This window comes from Monodon monoceros, unplaced genomic scaffold, assembly GCF_005190385.1.
Source record: "Monodon monoceros isolate NGI ecotype Baffin Bay Population unplaced genomic scaffold, NGI_Narwhal_1 Super_Scaffold_14, whole genome shotgun sequence".
In the NCBI taxonomy this organism is placed as follows: Eukaryota; Metazoa; Chordata; class Mammalia; order Artiodactyla; family Monodontidae; genus Monodon; species Monodon monoceros.
Genome location: NW_021703770.1, coordinates 1,824,433 through 1,847,649, shown reverse-complemented (window position 1 = coordinate 1,847,649; position 23,217 = coordinate 1,824,433). Strand labels below are relative to the sequence as shown.

Sequence of the window (23,217 nt, the reverse complement as noted above, 5' to 3'; positions counted from 1 at the left end):
CCCAAACAGACCGGAGAGAGACCACGCCTCATGCATACAGAGCTCCAGAGAAGGCAGACGTAACCTGCGCTTCACAAAGGTGGCGATGGCCTGCGGAGGAGAGTGGCGAGTGGCAGGCAGGGCCGTGGGACCCGGGGCTGCGGGCAGGAGAAATTCCTCTACATCTGGGCGGCAGTGGTGGTTGCAGGGGTGTATGCCTCTGTCAAAAGTCACCCTCTGGACCCCTCAACCAGCATTTTACTGTATTGTATGTAAACTACACCGCAGCGAAGGAGACCTAAAAGAGCCGGCCGGGAGGACGTGGAGGCTATCAGCCGGGGGAAGAGGAGAGAAATGAGAGCCTCCCTGGGCTCCAGGTCGGGTGTGAGCCGGGAGAAGGTGGGTGAAGGGAGAAGGCTCACAGAAGAGGGAAAACAGTGGGTCCCAGCTGGAGCATTTTTAAGCATGAGACACAGTCTGCGGCCACCAGACAAGTGAAAACTTACCAGAGTCTATTTCAGAACTGGACTTGCGAGGCACCAGGTTCCAAACAAGTAAATTAAGTAATCAAGCCCCGACCTGCGTGGAGGGGGCTCTCTCAGAGAATATCAGCACCCCGCAAGCCAAGCCAAGCCGACACTCATAGAAACGTGACATTTTATAAATATATAAAAGCTCCAAGATAGGGTCCAATTTAGTCTGGGGTTGAATACAAGCAGCACAATGATCCCCAAATTAAATGACATCATCCATCAAAAGAGCAGCCTTCTCGTTTGAATTACAGCACCGTAAAAGGCACCGCTTCATTAGGACAATGCATTTAGCCAGAGCAGAAGCGGTGAGGAGAAGTGGCTCAGCCGGGCTAACTTTGCCAAACCCCCGTCGCCCAGGCGACACTGCCAGGATGTGAGGGACGCCCTGCAGACTTGGGGGCCCGGCTCCGTGCCACGCGGCGCACAGACCAAATGGCAGGCGGGCCGAGCCGGGTCTGCAGCTGAGCCCCCTCTCCCCAAGAGCCGCGTTGGTGCCTCCCTGACAAGTACATCTGGAACCACCAGTCCTTTATTCGTAAACCATGGGAGAGGTACACCCCTTTCCAACAGGCTATGAGGATGAAAGATGGTACCGTGCAAAAAAAAAAAACCACAACTGTTTAGTGTGCTGCTTTTCTCAAAGCAGATGTCAGAGTCGTTTCCTTCGGAACAAACGAGGGTCTAGACACAAGCTCCTTGAGGGCATGTACTGAGTCAGCGTGGCTGGCTTCCCGGCGTGCTGGACAGGGGCTCAATACGTATGTATTTGTGCGTTAACAACGAACAAGCAAACGAATGAAAAGGATCCTGAGCATACACATACACAACGAAATGTAATACAAAATGAAGAAGCAGAATTAAAATGATTTTCAGTGAGTTGAGTTATAGCTACCGGAAGGAGAACCTCAATTCCGTAATGACGTGCCATACCCTATACGATGCATCATTACATCATCACACAGCTCTCTCCAATCAGACAGTAAACCTCTCGAGGACAGTGGCCACGTTTTATGCGTGACCATATCCCCAGCAGACAGACTAGTACCTGGCATACAGCAGGCACTCGATAAACATCCAATGAGCTAAATAAACTGAACAGTCGTTTGGCCTCAATTTAAAGAGCCATTTCAACAATGTGAGGTTTTAAGCCACAGATTTCACTGATGATAAAAAATATATTCCAGAAATTATTTCCTTTGGTCAGTGAACATTTAAAGGAGATAGTTCTTGGTGGCAAAGGCAATCCCATCATGGGAAAGACCCACCATATCCACAAGTGTTGCTCCTACACATAAACTAGCAAAAGTCTAAAACTATGATAGTAAAAGTCTAAGTTTACAAATATCTGTCTGTTGCTTCGCCAGATTCTTGCCGAAAACGAAGGCCCTGAATAAGAGATAAGGCAGTTTCACTAGATTAGCCTGAAGTCATAAATGCTAAAGCCCAAATTCACCTTTATTATGAAAGAATAGGCAATACTGCATTTTTTGCAGGGTGAGTAATAAACCAAAAAAGATAGCATCTACCCGACATACTAAAATGATTCAGTGAAGATTTAAATTGACTTTTTAGCCAAAAATAAAGATGGGACAGACCATGACATACAGAAAAGGTTAGAGTTCACCATCTGTTTAATTTGTTTTTATCAACATCAAAGGCAAGAAATGCTCATCTTACTCTCCTATGGCTCTTTAGTCACTGCTTGTTTCCAACCACCATAGTATAGTTCAGTTGAGATTATGCTCGATACTGAGACGGCCTAAGTATGGCTTCATTTGCTTTGAAACAGGGGGGAAAAAAAGGGTTTTCACGGAAACCACTCACAGCTCCAGCATTAGCACGCTATCCACAAGGAGATGGCTGGCGCTCAGAGTGGCCGTGGTGGGCCTTCCGTCACCCCGAGCCCACCCAGGATGGGTGGTTGGGATGTAGGAAACAGTGAATAAGGGTCTGAGGCTGCACAGCTAAACACCAAGGATGGGCACACCGGCTAGTAACCTCAGAGCTGGGGGGTGCTACGGAAGCATCTCAGGGAACGTGTGCCTCCACCCAGCATCCTCGCATCACAAGTCTGGAGCCTCTGCATCCAGAAGGATGATCAACTTGAAAGTTGGGGGAGGCAAAATCATTTCCTCTGAAAGCGGTGACAGAAGGGAACTGGCACTAATTGAAACTGACTGAGGTCACACACTGTGAACCCTCAGAACCACCCTGCGAGGCAGGGGCCATCAGCATTCCACTTTACGCAAGACGACGCTGAGGCTCAAGGAGATGGTGTGACTTACCAAAGGGGCCAACAGGATTTAGCCAACAAATGGCAGAGCTTAGATTTGGGGACAGGTCTGAAATCCGTCGCCCTTTCCCCCGTCCACGCTGCCTCCACCAAGTCCTTCTGACGATGAGTCAGCGCTGTCCTGTGAAATCTGCACCCAGGGGACTGGCTGGCTCTGGAAGCAGGCAACTTCACAGCCATCTAGCTCCCCATTCAAAAGCCTCCTCTGCGTAGATCTCTGCCTCTCTGCCAGCAAGGTGGATTTTCAGTTAACAGAAGGCAAAGCCCTCCTTCCTAAGTCACCTCTAAATCTTATTCAAGTTCTCTGCTTGAACCAGTTTCATTAGCAGCAGCAGCAGCAACAAGTGGCATCCCATCTCCCTCTGAGCAGTACGGTCCTGACGTTACTGGGTGAGGAAGGGAGATTGGGTGTGGGGTGACTGAGCCCAAAAAGGCAGCAAGCTTGGTGGCACCAACTAAGGTGCGCCCAGTGTAAGGAGTAAGAGCCCAAAGGCGATGAGGAGGACATCCGTGGGTGGGGCAGGCCTGCGGGGACAAGGGGCTCTAGGTGGAGGAGTGGTCTGTCCTGGTTGGTGGAGCCCAGCAGCCCCGTGTGAAGGGCCATGTTGGGACAGGAGGGGATCCCAGTGGAGGGCAAAGTGGGCTGGGGCATCTGAACAGGGGCTGAGGGGGGCATTTACAAAGGGTGTTCCCACACCTGGGTGTGAAGCAGTCTGGGGCATGGAGCCTGAGCAGGGTGAGAAGGATGTCCACGGGAGGGACGGGGACGGCCTGGCACAGGGCGCAGGAACCCAAACGGGGTGCGGAGATCCCACACGGGGACTGAACAATGAGTAAATATGCAAAGGACAACGAGAGCCAGACTTCTCCCGGACAGAAAAAGAAGTTACAAATACGGAGAGAGAAAAACTGGAATAAAGCCAGCAATACTGCCAAGAACTCATGTTTCTCGATAGAGAGAGAGAGAAATCATAATAGACGTAAGTGTGTATATAAGCACACGTGTGTACATATATAACCTGCCCACTGAGAGGGCCTCAAAGCAGTGACACGCCAATAGCTTTGGGCACACTTTGCTCTCAAATCTTGGCTTCTAAGGAACCAGGGCTCCTGGAGAAATAGTCGACTACAGAGCTGGAACAAAGATAGTACAACATTAGCTTGGAATATCTTATGCCAGAAAGCAAGGAAGCGCTCAAAAACTGATGGACATGTGTCAAGAAAGCAAAGGCATCTCGAAGGGGCTCCCACTGGTCAAATCTGAGAAAATGTGGGCATCAAACTAAAGAGTGACAGTAATGGGTTAGACCGCATGGAGCAGAATGAGACCGTGAGCTCACACTGGTGCGAATCAATGAGGGAGTAGATCGGGTGAGATGAGGAACAGGGTCCTTACACAGACTCACAGCACCTCCCTGCAAAGCACCCATGAGCTTCAGGGTAGCTCCCCAGTGGAGAATTCTGGCAGGCATCACCTGAACCAGCTATTCGTGATGAACAACACGAGAACTGGGACAAAGAGAAATCGTGAGCCACCGACAGATACAGTGAGAACACAGCACCATTTTCGTGACGTTGCTGCCGAAGATACACAACCTGAATCTCATCAGGAGGAAACAGCAAACCCAAATGGAGGGACATCCCACAAAATCACTGCATTATAATCTCTTAAAATATCGAGGTCATGAAACTCAAAGACAGTCTAAAGAAAACCAACCCAGACGGCAAGAGGGAAGGAGACCCTGAAGACACAAGTGCTCCAAAGCAGGACCCTCTGCCATAAAGGCCACTACGGGGACGGCTGGCGAAACGGGAGTGGGGTCTAAGGACGGGCCGGGGGTTTCCTTATTCTGATGATCATACTGTGGTTATATAAAGAACGTCTTCGTTTGCGGGAAATACATAGTCAAGAATTTAGGGGTGATGGCATCAGGTTGACAACTTACTCTGAAAAAAAAGTTCTTTGTACTAGAAGCTTCTATTAGACTGTGACTGTTTCAAAATAAAAACTACACAAAAAATTTGTCAAGCATAGTAAATGCTCACCATTAAAATTTTATAAAACAGGAAAGAAAATTAAAATAGTAGCCTATTATTCCATCACTAAGGTAACAGCTATGAATTCCATATGCAGCTTTTCAGTCTTTTTTCTATGCATAGATTTTTTAATAAACTGAAATTATACTGTAAAAATATTTTATAATGTACCAGTACTTCTTCAGCTTTCTCAGTGGCTGCATATTCTTCCATTATAAAGTTGTTCAATAATTCACTTCATCAATCCTCTATTATACCACACTCAGATTGTTTCCAATTTTTCCTTTGTTATAAATATAACACTGCAATAACCCTCTTTGCACGCAAAGCCTTTTTCGTATTGGATTTTTTTCTCCTTAGGGTATATTAGAAGTGGAATCATTGGGTAATAGGATATAGACTTTTTAAAGGCTCTTGATACACGGAGGACCGCCAAACTGCCCCACAGAAACATTATACTGAGCTATACTACACAAAGTATATTGTCAGCACCTGCTAAAAACGGCTTTGGATTTTCACACAACCACCATCTGCCCAGCGCTTAGCTACTTAGAAGGCTTTCTCCTAGACACACATAGCTCATCTGGCCTCTGCAACAATGCTCCGAGGAAGGAAAGAAATTAGTGTTAACCTCTAACTACATATTGAGAAAGTCAAGCTCGATGGGTCAAGTGATTTTGTCTAGGCCCCAAAGCTTGCAAGGGTTGGAGCTGCGCAGGACTTGCACTCTCTACAGTGGAAATCTGCTGCCCTTTTGTCCTAGCCAACTTCGTCTCCCAGCCAACTGACTTCTTCTTCTCCCAGCAATCACACCCAAGAACTGCTCCTTCACAGAAATCTTTAGGGAACAACGTCTTGAGGTTGGGTTGCCCAGACTTAGCTGCCCACGTGGTCCTCTCCATCCAGACATTCCAGGGGTCACAGATAACCACTCACCTGCACACATGTTCAGTAGCATCTCATGACCCGGAATTTGGCAATGGAGTCTGAGATTTGACATCAAAAGCATAAACAAAATAAATAAATAAATAAAAGCTCTTGTGCATCAAAGGACTTATCAAGAAAGTGAAAAGACGACCCACAGAATGGGAGAAAATATTTGAAAATCATATCTGATAAGGGCTTAATGTTCAGAATATATAAAGAACTCCTACAGCTCAAGAAAAGCCAACCCAATTAAAAAATGGCCAAAGGACTTAACTATTTCTCCAAAGAAGATAAAAGCACATGAAAAGATGATCAACATTGTTAGCCATTAGGGAAATACAAACCAAAACCACAGAGATACCACTTTACACCTACTAGGATGGCTATAACAACAAAAAAATAATAATGATAATAACAAACATTGGCGAGGATGTGGAGAAAGTGGAACCCTTGTGTGTTGCTGGTGGGAATTAAAATGCTGCAACCAATGTGGGAACAATCTGGTACTACTTCAAACCACATGCATCTGTGTAAACACACACACATTCAGCACAGCACAGTTTTTAAACAGAATTCTAAAGAGCTGCCGCACTCGGGGTGGGAGCGGCAGGCAGGGCAGCAGCGCGGCGGGTGGGTGGGGCGTCGGGAAGGCAGGGGAGGAGTCTTCCATTCTGCAAGCAAGGGTTTTAGGGAGAAGAGTGACAGAATCGGCTGTTTTGGAAAGATACATCGTGATAATAAAACAAAAGTGACAAACTACTACATTTCAATCAGGAAAACTATAAATTACTGCAGGGGGGAGATGGGGGCAAAGAAAAGGAGATAGATCACTTTCTCTGCCTTCCTATCTGCGATGTTTCTATGATGTGGAGAGGAAGGCAATTACGCTCATCACGCCCTAAAGAGACAGGGGGGGTTGGTGGCTAGGAGGCCAGCGGGGCAGGGCTGGAAGGGAGAATAGGGGGAGGGACCTGGTCTGCATAAATCAGGTTCCCACCAGAGAAAGCAAAGCTGCGCAAAACCAGGTGACCAGAGGGAGCCCACACAGGAGGACAGGGCAAAGCAGGGCTGCCTGGCGGGCTGGGCAGGATGGACCCTGGGCTCGGTGCCTGCGCACAGTTCCATCGCGGCTTCCTACTGTACGCTGATGGCTCAGTGCCTGCGGGCAAGGATCTGTGAGGCACTTTGGGAAGGACCAAGATGAATCACAACTCTAATCCTGGGATCCAGGGACTTAAAGCCAAGGGTCTGGGCGGCCAGGGCTTCAGGAAGAAGTAGTATCTGAGTTGGGTCTAGAAGGGTGGGTAGGACCCCGAGGTGCAGATGAAAGCGAGCATTACAAGCGGCAGGAAGCACACACACAGCCAGGGAGGTGGCAGAGCGCCGGGTCCATATACTCGGGTTCGGGGTATGGCAGTACAGAGTGCAGGGCCCACGCTAGGGTCTCGGTGGTGGCTGTATGGACGCGGGGACCACACACGGATCCAGACACAGCGGAACATTTTCTGGGCGCCTCCTGCAAACCGACCTGCTTCACCCCTGGCTACCCGGAGCGCTGTCCACGCACCAGAAGCACCGGGATCCCCTGGGAGCCTGTCAGAAATGCAGTCTCCAGCCTTGGCCACACCCCTGACCTGCTGAATCTTCTGCTTTGAACAGGACCCTCAGAGGATTCATGCTCAGTAACACCTGGGAAGAACCTGCTTCACTGCGTTATCTCTTTTAGCTCCTGTGAAGTAGGTATTGGCAACTCCACTTTGAATATGAAAAATGGAGGCTTAGTGATATTATGTATTTTGTCCAAGATAGCAAATAAGTTGACTTTCAAATCCACATATGTCTGATTCTGAAATCTGTGCTTTAAGCATATCACGTGGTGTCACCAAATCTCCCTGAAATATTGGCAGATACATGGCACTATTACTGTCACATTCTTAAGGCAATAGTTAAAATAGAGGCTAATGCTTGGGCAGCACAGGCCAATTCAGGAGGCACCGTTTCTCCAGTTGGACACACAACCTCTCTCTGCTATTTTAAGAAAGCTTGGGAGAGGCCAAAAGGACGCCACATACCCTAAAGGCCCTTTCTAGAACCATGCCTTTGCCAGCTCTGTTATCTGCCTGACATTCTCTCAGTGCATCTCCAGGCTCCTCTATGCTCTTGTTCGGATTAATGGTAGTTTTCAGTTCAGGTCCAGATTGATTCCAGAGGGTGAGAGACCAGCTTCTCCCCTGTAGCTGACGCTGCCCTGAATGAGAGCAGCAGCTCAGAACAATAAGTACATCCTGCCTTGTCCACGAAGAGTCTAAACAAGCAGAAATACAGAATGACAGGAATGTAGCTGGTATGCTCTGCCTTAATGAGAAAGATAAAACAAAAAACAAAACAATTCAGAGAAGAAATAGTGGGAGGGGGTACTGGCTTCAGACACAGCAGCAGAGTCAACCCTGACCCAGGTGGGTGGTGATGGCTGTAGCACAGGGCACAGGGCACAGGGCACAGGGCACAGGTGCAATGTCTGAAGATGCAGAGCACAGGTCGGCACACAGGCCTTTCTGGACCACACAGGAGCCCAGCGTGCTGACTCCCAGACAGAGCCTCGATGGCATCACAGACCAGGAGCGGCCATGCAGGACACCTGGGGACAGGAGTCAGGGACAGGAGTCCATGGCGCACACACTCCAGAGAGGAGGGCAGCCAAAGAAAGGGCTCCAGGAGCAAAGGACAGCGCAGCTAGAGCATCCCTCAACTCTTGGATTCAACAGGCACAGGGGTCTGAGGGAAGATGGTAAGTCAAGGCTCGGTGGGTGCCCGTGGCCCCTGTTCCCTCATTGGGGAGGTCTGGCCCCGCCTTTCCTGGCACACCCCGACCCAGACGTGAGGCCCATTCAGATTCTGTGATGCTTTCCTTAACACCCTCCCAGGGACTGTAGGTACTCTCCCCTCCTTGTACCAGTTTTACCTTTACAACACGCTGTGCTCCAAACAATTTTCTCACAAAAACAGCTACAGAGCTTAGAACCAGCATTTCTACTCTGAGGTTTATATCCAGCAAAAAACATGTAAATATGTGCGCCAAAAAGACACAAGAAAATCCATCCAGCATTCTTACATAATAGCCCTGAACAGGAAAAAACCCAAAGGCCCATTAACGGTAGAATGAATAAGTCACGGTATATTCATACACGAGGATGCTACACCCCAGCGAAAAACGGATAAACTATTGTCACAGCAACGTGGATGAATCTCACCAGCATGGTGCAGAGGAAAAGCCAGATACCCGAAAAAACGCGTATTGTACGAAGTCACTTATGTCAAGTTCACAAACAGGCCGAACACTCTACGGTATGAGGCTCTGGGATAGTGGTGACTTTGGGGGAGAAGGGGGTGGGGACTGGGCAGGGGTCCCATGACGAGGACCTCCCAGGGAGCTGCTGGTCTTCCACTTCTGATCCGAGAAGTGGCTACACGAAAGGATTCAATGTTATCCACATTGAACTCGCAGTTATACAAGGGTATTCACTATTTCATTAAGCTGCTTTATGATTTGTACATTTTTCTCACCTTAAGTTTTAATTTGATAAAAGCTTCATGTAAAAAAAAAATAGGGCTTCCCTGGTGGCGCAGTGGTTGAGAGTCCGCCTGCCGATGCAGGGGACACGGGTTCGTGCCCCGGTCCGGGAGGATCCCACATGCCGCAGAGCGGCTGGGCCCGTGAGTCATGGCCGCTGAGCCTGTGCGTCCGGAGCCTGTGCTCCGCAACGGGAGAGGCCACAACAGTGAGAGGCCCGCGTACTGCCAAAAAATATATATATATATCATGGAACACTGGGGGGGTCAGGCAGAGCGCCCACGTGCGTGATCTCACCGAGCGTCGCCACCAGCCCTGCCAGGTCGGTGCCATGTTCGTCTTCCAGACGGGCACCTGCAGCTCAGAGCCACTGTGATGGGTGGCCTCCAGCACTCAGCAACAAAAATTTAAACCAAGGGATTTTTCACAGTAAAGCCTGTTTGGTAGTTTCACTAGACTGTGGACACCGGTAAGCATCTGTCTATCCGATGACCTCATTAACTAGACCATGAGTCCTCTGACGGACCGTAACCTGCCTGCTGTTCTGCTCTGTGATGTCCTCAGTACCCAGAACAGGCTGTATGGTGCAGTGACTAAGTAGGGACCACATAACAGCCAGGACTGATGGAGCGCTAAGTTAGGGGCAGGCACTGTGCTGAGAGCTTTTCCTAGAGAATCTCATTTAATCCTCATCACGACTCTGACGTCAATACTAATATCACCTCAACTTCACTGATGATGAAATGCAGGGGGTGAAGACACAGATCCTTGGATGTATGAATGAAAGAATGAATGAAATGTAAGGGCTCCTGCATTCCCCAGGACGCCAGGCAATAGCCACGGCCCTGAGAACACAGTGGTCCGGGGCATCTTCCAAAGTTTGTAGCCGCTTCAACCCTCGGGTTGCTGCTTGCTCCAGTGAATAGTTCCCTGTTACAGCGTATTTTCAACTAATGTAGAAATTGGTTCCACCTTCTCCTCTTTTGAAGTTTTAAATGCCAGAGAAGCCCCGCCAGCCACGAGGGCGTTCAGTGTAGGACGTGCCATAAACAAAGGCTTCTTTATGCCCCAACCAACGGTGCCAGCTACCTCCCTTCAAACTAGGTAAACCGGTAAACCAGTGAGCCCCCAAACCACCCTACAAGGAAGGCACACATGAGCTTATTCTAAATCCACCTTGAAATGGTAATCAAGCTGACACCAAAAAAGCATTGATAGTGTAGTCTCTTTACCAACTATATGGCATTTTTAAAATGGAATCTTTATTCAAAAACCCACTTCTCAAGTATGTAATGTCAGAAAGTGCTGGATTGTTTCTGAAATTTGACATTTTGGTTACTTCCTAGGCAACTGATACCAAACAATTTAGGCAATCCTTTAAAAGAGAGAACAGAAACCCATCTCATGGCACACATTTTTTTTTCTTTCTTTCTTTAAATAAAAGATTTTTGAGAAGACAGTGTTGTATTTTCTATTTTCTAGAAGCTTCTCCAGAGGTCTGTAATCCATAGCTGCAGTCCACCAGCATGTTCAATGATAAGACATACTGGACAGCACGCTTTTTTCTTGTGGTTAACAAAAAATATACTGCAAAGTCTGACTCGTGTGACTGATTTACAAATAAAAATGAGTAAGTAGAGTCTACAGCATTATGTTTCAAAGTCAGTGTCCAAGGAAAGCCCAGCATTTCCTCAGTTTCTGGGAATTCAGTTTTCTGGGATGCTTTCAGGTGTGGCTGATGAAAATTCCTGCATCGCTAATATTCCTAAGTTTCAGTTTCCTCATTCAAGAGAATAAGGATAGTATCTGTCATGCTTATTCTCAAACACAGATGAAAAGAGAAAACGAATGTGAAAGTGCCTGGTACATCCCAGAGTCTGCACCAAGTCAGGGGCTCCTCACTCTTTAAACCACACGGACATGTGCCACCTCCCTCCTGGCTCCGGGCACCCACACTGGGTTGTGCTCCCTTCCCTGGCCCATTCCTGCCAGCGAGCTGTCGGTTCCAAGACTCAGCTCTCTGCCTCTCGTGTGTCCCCTCCAAACATGTGGGCAACGTTCCCTGGAAGCTGGTCTCACTCCAACACACACAATTCAATTTATGAAAAGGTAAAACACACAAATCACTGTTAGATGCTGTTAAGTGAACGACACATTTTTAGTGGAAGTATAGAGAGATGCATAGGACTGTGGTTTCCCTCCATGAAAGAGGGGAGGCTCTGGCTGGGTCCTCGTACACATGGACTTCAAAGGCATCAAAACAATCCATCCCTTGGCTGGACGGTAGATATACGATTGCTCATTACGTTACTCTTTATACCTTTTGGTATATCTCAAATAGTTCCTAATAATTTTTTTTAAAACCCACTCCACCAAAAAACCGTCCGTCATTTCTTAGTTTTATTCCAGGCTTCCAAATTTCATTTCACCTTTGACTTATTCAGCTAAATTGTTCCCTCCAGAGATGCGTGTCTTCCAATTAAGTCGTGAGTTCTGACTAGCGAGGATCATCTCTCTTTTCCTATTGGTATGTGTAGCTTTGTGTCCACTTAACACCTTGCGTCCCACTGTGCCCAGCGTTTAACCAGAGCATAGAAATGTGAATGAAAGACAATTCAGTTCCACAAACGATGCTCTTATATGCCAATTAAGAAAAATTCAGTGCATTTCAGAATTCCGCAGCAATGCCTCACATCCCACTATCTTTCTGCCTCCAGAATCGTGCCACATTATTCACGTAGCTGTCTTCATAAAGCAGGAGGCAGACCAAGCCAACTTCTGTCCTCAGTCAATAGCAATCCCTCAGCTTGGCACTCTCTGTCTCCCTCGGTCCCGCCAAGGGTATCTTTCCCGCCTCAACTCCCACTAGATTGCTTCCAAAGATTCACTTAGGTTACAACCACTGCCCCTACAGGCCGAGAATTGTCGCACATGTTCCCCCCCAGCCAAGAATTTTTCTCCACCTCTGCTAATCATAATTAATCCTTGAGGATCAGCCCAAATGTCAGCTGTTCTGTTTCTATGGAGCATTTCTGTCCTTTCTGTAACACTGATTCTGTTCTTCACTCTGGAGTAATTAACTGCTTGCTTTCTCTTCCAACTATAAGCTACTTGTGGGTAGGAGAGGCAGCCCCATATCTAACACAGCACAATGAGGGTTGGTTAAAAATGGGGGGAATAAGTCTACTCATCGGATTATATCTCTATGCACTTTGAACCCAGTGACCTATGAAACCTTCCAGGTAAATCAGGACTGGACTTATATCCCAATGGATGCCAGGCTTAGAGCTTGTTGTAGTGGTGTTCCAGTTAATGAATGAATAGTAATAAAGAGATACTTGCATTGTTTAAACCAGTAAGTTGCAAAGTTAGAGAAATGACAGGTAGTGAAGCAGGAGCAATGTATCTTAAGGGACTGAGTCTTCTTTCTCTACACATGTGAGTCTGTATTCAAATTTAAAAGATGATTTTGGGGACTTCCCTGGTGGCACAGTGGTTAAGAATCTGCCTGGCGATGCAGGGGACACGGGTTCGAGCCCTGGTCCGGGAGGATCCCACATGCCGCGGAGCCGCTAAGCCCGTGCGCCACAACTACTGAGCCTGCGCTCTAGAGCAGGCGAGCCACAACTACTGAGCCCGCGTGCCACAACTAGTGAAGCCTGCGCGCCTAGAGCCCGTGCTCCGCGACGAGAGAAGCCGCCGCAACGAGAAGCCCGTGCACTGCAATGAAGACCCAAGGCAGCCAAAAATAAAAGAAATAAAAAATTCTAAGAAAAAGGTGCTTTTAGCACCCCAGTGCTCCGCAATAGATACAAAGCTAACCTTATTGTTCTAGTTTTTTTAAGGGCAAGGGAGGAGCCTCTACTAATACTGATCACTCGTGCTGCCCATTCATTTACCGAGTTTATGCACTGCTTAAGCATAATATGCACTCAATTTTTGTTTCCGTTTCAGAGTCCATGTATGCATTCAAAGGCTACTGAGCGCCCTGGGGAACAAAGCGCACCCACTGACAGACTCTTCCCAGCTAAAGGGTTAACGGTAGCCATGGCGACCACCTCCAGGAACAGCATCGGCTGCAGCGGCATTCATGCTGGGCCGTCCACAGAACGGCTATAAATACACCTATTAGCAGCCCGAGCTGAATCTTTAAGCAGCGCTGCTGGGAGAAGGGGTACCTAAAAATAGCTCCACACGATCGCATTTGAAGACGTGTCCTCAGAAACACTGCATCTCGTGCACATATCCACACACGCACAGAATGAGTTTCAATTTTCTTTTTCCCAAGTGCCAAGAAGTGAACACTGGAGGAACACAATAGACTATGTGACACTTTATGACCTTTGTCTTTCACTGTAACATTCCAAAACGCAGCCCCTAAAGCGGAAAGGGGGCTCCAGCTTCACCAGCTGACTGGAGGCACCGCCCAAGCACCCTGCGCAGCAGGGCGGCTCCCCAGCGGGCCGCACAGGTCACACGCACCTGGAAGGCTGCTCCTACAATGACCTGCAATGCAGGAGGACGGGCAGCGTGAATAGCAGCTCCCAAGAAGGGGTATCCCGTCCTTACCCCTAGTCCACCCCAGGTTCAGAGGCCACGTCCACGCAGTCTTCTCTAATTTCTGCTACTTCTATCTGGAGGGACATCTTACCCACATGGCTCCTAAAATACGGGTCATTTTCCACATAGGAGCAGGGAGCTCAGAGCCAGACTGTTGCAGGCCTGAATTTCAGCTCAGCCACATTGCTAGTTTACTTGCATAAATAAATCAACCTCTCCAAACCTTCATTTCTTCATTTATAAAGAGAGATTATGAAACGCCTAAACCAGAGATTTAAGGAATAAATCAGAGAGTAAAAGAAAGACGCCCAGCACCTGGGGGCACTCAACTTGCAAGTTCTTCTCCTGTGTTCCTCACTCTCTTACCTACTCCCACAGACCACAACCCTCCGGAAGGCAGGGACTGCGTCACCCCAGCTCTGCATCCACGTAGCCTGGTGCCCCATGTAGGGGAGCTGCTTGGGGAGCAAACGAACGAGTGACTGTAGCTCCGTCCTGGCCCCGAGGACACAAGCACAGAATCGCACCGCCACCCAGCTAACTCCCCTCTGCTGCCACCTGTCGCAACTCCTCAACCACCCGTCAGTCAAAGGGAAGAGATGAGACCATGTTCTAGCTACAGTCCTAAGGACGTGGGCAGTAGAATGTATATGGCAAGGAAAGGATCTACTTAGACAAAGAGGGGAGCGCCAACATATGCCACTGCCCTCAAAGAGCAACTCGGGCCCCAGCAGGGGGCTCTAGACCCGAGGGCCCCACGCCCCAGGCCCCTCAACCAACGGGGACCCATGCAAGGACTCTCAGTCTAGCGGGTTTGGCTTACCTTGTGCAAAAGCCTCCCTCTCTCCTCTCTCAGAAGGAGACACGGGGCCTGCCTCACAGGGGTGTGGTGAAGCTATCTGAGATACAGCAGCGCAGAAAGCACTGGGTCTTCTTCCCCCGCTCCTTGGGCTGTACCCCTAGAACCCTTCTCTCTGGCTGGGCTCAGCCCAAGAAGGACAGGCCGCAGACCCAAGGGCAGTGAGAGGGGGGCCTGGGTGTCTCCCTAGCCCAGTGGGGCTGGGACCCCCGTGCCCAGAGCCTTGTCCAGCCATGCTTCCATGGCTGTAGCTCTCAGGAGGCTCTGGTTACACCATTCGGTCCCCACAGGCCTAGAGGGGCTGGCAGCTCCCACTGTTGTCAGCTGCTGAGGGCCTTGCCCGCACACAAATGCCGCCTGTTGCTCCGCCCCACTAGGACCCTGACCCCCAGAGGCGCTGGCCTTCGCTTCCCTACCGCCTGCCCCTTAGAGGAAGAGAGATGTCTAGGATTTGGGGGGCTCTCTGGAAATTACAAACTCTGTGTAAGTTTGCCCATCTCTACTCCTCTATAAAAAAGAAGAATCTTAAAATCCCTTCAACCACCCCTAACCCCCCGACTGGGAAGAAAATACAGCGAGTTCTGGTCATTTTCCTTTTATGATGGGATCCTAAGGGGAGACATAAACGATAAAGGAGAAAGTCTTCTAAAACCTCAAAACCAAACTAACTCACTAAGGGAATTCAGAGGTGAGTGTAGGATTTGCAGAGCTCACCTTGAAGCCGCGGTCGAGTTTGGCAGGAACACACGTGTGACACTGAGCAGTAGCTCCTGGTGAACAGGCCCCGATCGTGCGTACTGTGCCTACAGGTGTGCTTTATGTGTACGTACGCGGACGCGCACACATGCACTCCCAGACACGCCCCTCCAATTTGTACCTCCGGAACAAGCTAACCAAACGGCCATCCCAACAGGCACTGGAAGGACAAACACCCGTGAGGGGGCGGGACAGGGGTGCGATCAGGCGGTTTCTTGTATTCTGTACTAACTCAATGGTACCTATGACATCTGCTTTCGTCAGAAGGAGGGCGGGCAGGCAGGCCGACTGGCAATATGGTAAAAATGTTAAGAACCCATGAGCTGAGGGGAATAGTAAAGGATATACAGTCATCATCCATGCATTCAAACCCACGGGGCTATGAGAAATCTTCCCATTTTGCCATATTCACTTACGGGTGAAGCCCCCCCGTGCCCCGCCTTCCTCCTCAGAGGTAACCACTACCCTGAAGTTGGTGTGTGTTCTGCACATATATTTTTATATGCTTACTACATGTAGGTAGACACAGGACTGTTCTGCATGTTTTTAAACATGATGGAAATGCAGTCATGCTCACTTTATTCTGAAACGTACTGTTTTCGCTCAACGTATGCTCACGTCCAGGCTTAAACATGCTGATAAATGTAGACTTAGTTCCTTGTAACCACTGTGTGGCACCTCAGTATATGAATTTAACACATGTTAGTTAAGAGCCCCCATCAGTGGACATTCAGGTGGTTGCTCATTTTCACTATTCAGACAGTGCTGCAGGGAACCCTGTGCTTGCCTCCTTGCTCAAGAGCTTCTCGGATGTATCGTCCAAGGAGTGGGGATAACGGGTCAAAAACATACGCAGCCTCAACCTCATTACAAACGCCAAACGGTTGTACAGATTTATCCTTTGGCCAACGCTGTATGAGAGTTCCCCTTTTGCTACGCCTTTACAGTTTCTGGTATTAAAGAATTTGTTTTTATTTTCCCAATCTGATGGGTACATTTCACAACTGTGAAACTATAGCTGTCCCACCCACCCATACATCTGTCCCTCCAGTCACTTACTCAACAGATATTTAAACTGTCAGACGCCAAGCATTTTGCTAAAAACACTGAAGACACAGTTAAAAGACAGACAAAATCACTGCCCTTTTGGAGGAGCAGGCAATACACAGAAATAAAACAGATGACGGGGCTTCCCTGTTGGCGCAGTGGTTAAGAATCCACCTGCCAGTGCAGGGGACACGGGTTCAAGCCCTGGTCCGGGAAGATCCCACATGCCACAGAGCAACTAAGCCCGTGCGTCACAACTACTGAGCCTGCGCTCTAGAGCCCGCGAGCCACAACTACTGAAGCCCCCGCACCTAGAGCCCATGCTCCACAACAAGAGAAGCCACCGCAATGAGAAGCCCGCGCGCCGCAACGAAGAGTAGCCCCCGCTCGCCGCAACTAGAGAAAGCCTGCATGCAGCAACGAAGACCCAATGCATCCAAGAGTAAAATAAATAAAATAAAAATAAATTTAAAAATAAAAGAGATGATGACTGGAACGTCAGGAGGGTCCTGAGTGCTACGGAGAACACTAAAGCAGGACCACAGGGTAGAGGGTGAGGGAGCTGCTACTGATGCATCTCCCTGGCTAGTATTTACAAAAGCATCATTAAGAATCTAATCACAGGGCTGGGCACCGGCAGCACGACCCTCGCCAGCTCTGGCTTCCTCTCCTGGGAAGGGCCGGCTCACCCCCACTGCCCATTTCTCTGGCTTCTTATTGATCCCCACATCCATGAAAATCCCTCCTCCAGTCTGGGGACCACTCCTCTGTTGGTGATGTGTGTTGGTCACACCTCCCTTTCTGTGGATCCTTTCCCTCTCTGTGTTTTTAACTCTTTCTTTACTTGTGGTATCTCATACATACTAAAAGATGCAAAACATGTAATGACACGTGACTTAGCTTTAAATTTTGTTCATATAGTCTCCTTTACAGAATTTTGTAGAAGTTTAATATAATCGAACTGGTCAGTCTTTTCCTCTGTGGTCTGTGCCTTATATTCCAAGACTAAGAAACGCTCCCTAAAATGGTAAAGTCGTAAACATGTTGCTCTTTCATACTTGTGTCTTTATCCTACCTGATGCCAATTTTGTTTATCATATTCCAATTCTCTTTCTTTCTCCACATGGATAACCCAATGTTCCAGCATCATTTATGAAAAGGTTCTGACTTTCTCCCATTGATTTATGATGACCCCGGTCATTCCATATTCCATCAACTCTAAAATTCTTATCAGAACGTTTTTATAAAACTGTGTTAGGTCTGCCATCTGGCTGGCAACAATTATAAAACATCATAGATTGTAAGATGAATTTGTATTTCAGAGATAAAACAAAGGTGCTTCTTAGAATTAATGAAACTGGGTGTGTCAATTTTCCCTATACCTATGGACCTGATTTGGACCTTTCTATTCCCTTTTACAAAACATGTCTACCTGTCCCTGCACAATTTATCAGACTGTTTTACTTACTCTGGGTTTATAAGCCTTAGTACCTCACAGGGCAAGATTCCACGACTTGCTCACATGCTTCAACTGTCTTGGCTATTCCTGGCTCATTCTTCCTCCATAGGAATTCTAACATTAGCTTGTCGGGTTGATTTTAAAACTAGGAAGGGATGACATATAACACAGATAAGCCTGGAAGTAAGCTGACATCTTCACAATACTGAGTCTTTCCGTCCACGAACATGGAACACAGTGCATGCTTTCATCAGGTCTGCTTTTTTTTTTTTTTTTTTTTTTTTTTTGCGGTACGCGGGCCTCTCCCGTTGCGGAGCACAGGCTCCGGACGCGCAGGCTCAGCGGCCATGGCTCACGGGCCCAGCCGCTCCTTCCCGGACCGGGGCACGAGCCCGCGTCCCCTGCATCGGCAGGCGGACTCTCAGCCACTGCGCCACCAGGGAAGCCCTTTTTATTCCTTTTATACCCGGCAGAATTTGATTTGCTAATGTTTTATTTTGGTTTTTTGCATTGTGCTAAAACCCCAGCCACCCATGAAACTTTGGGACCCAGAACACACCTAACTGCTTCATATTTTTTGATTTGTAATTTTTAAAATGTTTATCTCATATTTTAACTCACAGAGGTATTTTTGATTTCTCCTTTCAGCTTTTTCCTGTTATTGCCTAAGCTCTTTTTCTGGCAAGAATGTATCCAAGCAGGACCTGACCAGACCTGGAATTCCACACCAATTCCATCTGTCTGCAAGTCCATCTTCACTGTCTCTCCTTTGCTAAACCTTTACCTAAATTCAGTACTTATTCCCTTAAATGGCACAAGTATATTAAAGGTCCTGGTAGGGTATCTGGCAAATAACAGAATTGATTCAATCCAATTAACAAATTGCTAAATGTTCAATACACGAGTTGAACTTTCAAAACAAACTTTCTTCAAGAACAGAGAATTTGGAAATGTTACATATTTAAGGAATTTATGAGGATATACTTAGTAAATTCTTCACCAGCTACTCAATTCTTCTACGTGCTGGACCTCCTAAATCCCTTCTCTGCTTCACACAGCGCTGAACACACAGGGGAAGCTGTGTGGCACGAGACGCGTGCGCCCTTTGCTACAGCAGGCACCTGTCTGCCCGCCCCTACCAGAGCAGGTTCCAAGGGTTTGGTGAAGAGCTAAATTCTACATTCAACCTCCAAGAATGTATGTCGATGGGCACTGTGCATCCAGGGGCGGGGGGAGGGGAGGTGTGCTCATGTGCGTATATACATATGCACATTTTCCCCCTCAACTTATAGTCAAGCCAATGTAAGGATCCCCATTAAAAAAGCATGCTTCTAGGGACTTTCCTGGTGGTCCGGTGGTAAAGAATCTGCCTTCCAATGCAGGGGACGCGGGTTCAATCCCTGGTCGGGGGACTGAGGTCCCACATGCCGGGGGGTAGCTAAGCCTGCGCACCACAACTACTGATCCCGAGCACCTCAGCTAGAGAGAGAAAACCCGCACGACACAATTAGAGAGAAGCACGAGCGCCGCAACGAAGAGACTGCGCACAGCAACGAAAGATCCCGCGTGCCGCAACTAACACCCAACGCAGCCAAAAAAAATTTTTTTAAAGGAAAATAAATAAATATTTTTAAAAGCATGCTCTTAGAAACCAACTCTATTTAAAATTATTTTTTTAAAGACCAGCCCTGTGGCATTGTGGCATTAATTTGAGCTTTTAAGTGTTACCTCCACCTTAATAACAGGGCTCTTGCCAGCCTCTCTCCTATACTACATGCCTCTTCTACTTTATAATGAACAGTCACTAACCAGCTTCTCGTAGTTTCTCACACAGCAGGCTCTGAAACCACTTGCCCTGTCATTAATACACTCCATAACCTTGGGCAAGTTGCTTAATAACTACAGGGCTCAGTTTTCTTACAGGAAAAAAAGTGGAGATAAAAGCACTCATGTTGCATTATAATTTTGGTAACTAAACGCAACAGAGTATGTGAAATTACCTGTTACGTAACACAGGTGCTCCGTAAAGACAAGTTTCCTCCCATTTCTACTCAAACATCCACGTCCTCTTTTCTCTCTGTATGACTGCCTCCCTGTCCCCCTTTCTGGGGTCCATGCTTTACTCTACCTTCAGCAGTGGACAGCTAACCACCCACTTTAGGATGAACCTAAGCAGAAAATCCAATAAAGCATAAATGCTCCACAGGCAACAGCTGTCTACGTCAGAATCCCTCCCCTGCGCCAGCCACAATGCCACGTCCCTCTTATTCACTGTATTCGTAAATGAATTCTTTCCTTTTGTGGGGGCAGCACATATGGTCTCAGCAGACATACAGAAGTCCACGTCTCATCAGTGTCTTAATGTCTTGGTTGATGCCTTACTCTAGGCCTGAGATAGCAAGGCATAATCAATAATTAGAGGAGGCACACGGTTGGTTGGGCTAACACTGTCAAGATAAGCTGGCTGTGTCAGAAAAACAGCGCTTCCTTCATCGTAAAAGAGTCATAATATTTATTTATAGCTGGATAACTTCATGGCAGGAAGATGGGAAATCAAAGAATAAAGCAGAACTTACTAACATTATCAGAGTTATTTTTATCTTAAGTGTGAACATCACTCTTAGGCTCTGGCCTAAATCAGCATAATTACAATGATTGATGAGACAGACAGAAAGACAGCTCAATCACCGACAACGCTTCCTGCTTTTAAAAAGCATTTTATATGTATTATTTCACTTGATGCTCAAGCCACAGCGAGTTCATTTCCAGAAGAGGACAGTGAAGCTGAAACAGGCACAGTGACACCATCATCCAGGAAAAGCACACGGAGTCAGTGCCCAGGCCCCCAGGGCCGGACACACGCCTTGTGCACAGCGCCATGGGCTCGGGGGCTGCAGGAGGGAAGCACACACAGCCTCTCGTATAGAACGTTCAATACAGAAGAAAAGCAGCCGTGCATTCGTTCACTTCATCGGGAAATATTTATCGAGATACTACTTTGTGCCAGGTGCTGGCTCAGGTCCCAGGGGCACGCAATGAACAAGACAGCCAAAGCCCTGCCCTTGGGCTTTGGCTTAGGGGAGCCTATCCTCAAGTGGTCGTACAAACGAGCCGTGAGGCCCAGAGCCAGGGGAGTGTGTGCGGGGAGGGGAGAAAACAACCAGACCGCTGGAGGGGGTCAGAGACACCTGCACACTTAGCACTGACACACTCAGACCATCTTAATAAAAATGATGCCCTTGTGATGCTGTCATGATGCTGTCCCTTCTCCATTCATAGCCATCAACTGCATTTGCACTTGACTTTCGCACCTGGATTCTGGACTCCACTTTATTACCCTGAGTTCTCTTCTAAAACAAGTTTTCTGCTGTCAGAGAAAAGAATCCCCAGTTTTTGTCATGGACTCACTACCTGGGAAGAAACTTGAGGATGGTCCATTTAGCATCTCCTTCATACTGCCCAGGGTCCTTCCAATGTATCACGATGCCACAAACTGTCCACAAGGAGGCTCAGGATGGCAGGACGACAGGGTGCCTGCCACCCCACCGTCCCAACCTGCCTCGCCATAAACCTTGTGTCCACACTGACTCAGACCCCGTGGGGTTCCTCCAGAAGGCCTTCCTTTCAGGCCTGTACCTTCCAACAATCTTGCAGCAATTCAGAGAACACTTCAGGCAATTCGATGAGTGATTCATGTCCAAAATTACTTATGCCCACCTTGCAACAGAAGGCCTGGAGAGGTTCTGGGAACCAGTATGTTCATAGTTCTGAGCACGAGGTGAATGACGGAACGAGCAAGATGAATAGAGTTATTCTCATTTTGAGCTCAGTTTTTCTATTCATTGTGGCAATCTGATCGTGCTTTATGAGGGCTGCAAATTGTTAATTTACAGCCACGTTCTCTTGATCATGTTTCCAGAAGGAGCTGACCCATTTGGGAGTGGTTTTCTAGTTAAGTTCACAGTCTCCAAAACAGAAAAAGTGCACAGGTAAGTCTTTTACATTTTCAGTCTGTACTTTGCTGGGCTAAACCAGTTGTCTGGTGAAGCTAAATAAGGTAATATATATATGAAAACACTTCCCAGGAGGCAGGAACTATTATTATCATTATTATTCCACTCCTGAGAGTAATGGTACCGTCAACCTCTTATCTCGTCCCCACTGCTCTGGTCTCCCTGCAAACGAAGACTAGTGGGGGCCCCCGGCATGGTCAGTGTATCCCAGACGGCCAGCCAATCCCAAACAGACCAGGAAGGTCAAGAGCAAGTGCAGGTTCCTTGGGCTCTTAAACAGGATTAAGAATATTATTCTCTCAGATTAGTGCCTGGGCTTCACATTGCTTATTTGTGAAGCAGGGATAAAGTATCTACACACAGAGTTGCTGGGTTGATTAAAATGTATCTAAGTCATCTTCTTCCAAGGTGCCGGGCAAACATTTATTAATTCCCTGCTCATCTCATCCAAGTTTTTGCTCAACTTGACCCAGTATGTGAAGCACAATATGAACCCCGAGAGGCCTGAGGAAACTACATGAGAGGACTCTATGTAACACACACACATATATACACACACACATAAGTATGCATGTATCTATGTAGGTATGCATGTATAACGCTACATGCATCCCAGAGGACTCCAACTGGGTGACCGGGGGAAGCAGGAGAGCCCACCACGCCATGACACGCGATACGTGTGGCAGGACGTGTGTGAGGAAGACGTGCCCAGGCAGAGCGGGAGTGATGCACACACTGCGGCTTAGCACGTACCAGGCACTACTGCCAAGCTCTCCATTCTGCTACCTCGCTTCAACCATCATAGCGACCCCTGAGAACCAATGATTATCGTGGCCCTCGCTTTACAGGTGAGGAAAATGAAGGCCAAGAGTTCCTGGGGTGGATGCAGCCGGATCAAAGGATCCGGTGCCCAAATCACCAGTAGCCACAGGTGCTAACTGGGACCAGGAGAGGAGGCTCAAGACAGAGACTGAGACCGCCTGGCTGGTAACCAAACCCCAGCCGTACCCACAGGAAGAAGAGGGTAGAAGGGGTGCAGAGACTGTCGTGGGGCCCTGGAGCCAAGAGAAAGGCCCCAGGGCGTGGCTGGGGCGCTGTGGTGCCTCACCTTCCGCACTGTCTCCTATAGGCTTTTCCCATCAGTGACTTAAGTAAGAACAGAATAAGCAAGTTTATCTCAATC

General features: G+C 48.0%; 1 protein-coding gene across 2 annotated transcripts in view; it reads right to left on the bottom strand.

The window, feature by feature from the left end:
- The window catches only part of TRAPPC9 (trafficking protein particle complex 9), a 514,318-nt gene that overhangs the window by 264,889 nt on the left and 226,212 nt on the right, over positions 1–23,217 (bottom strand). The gene's annotated exons all lie outside the window — the stretch shown is intronic.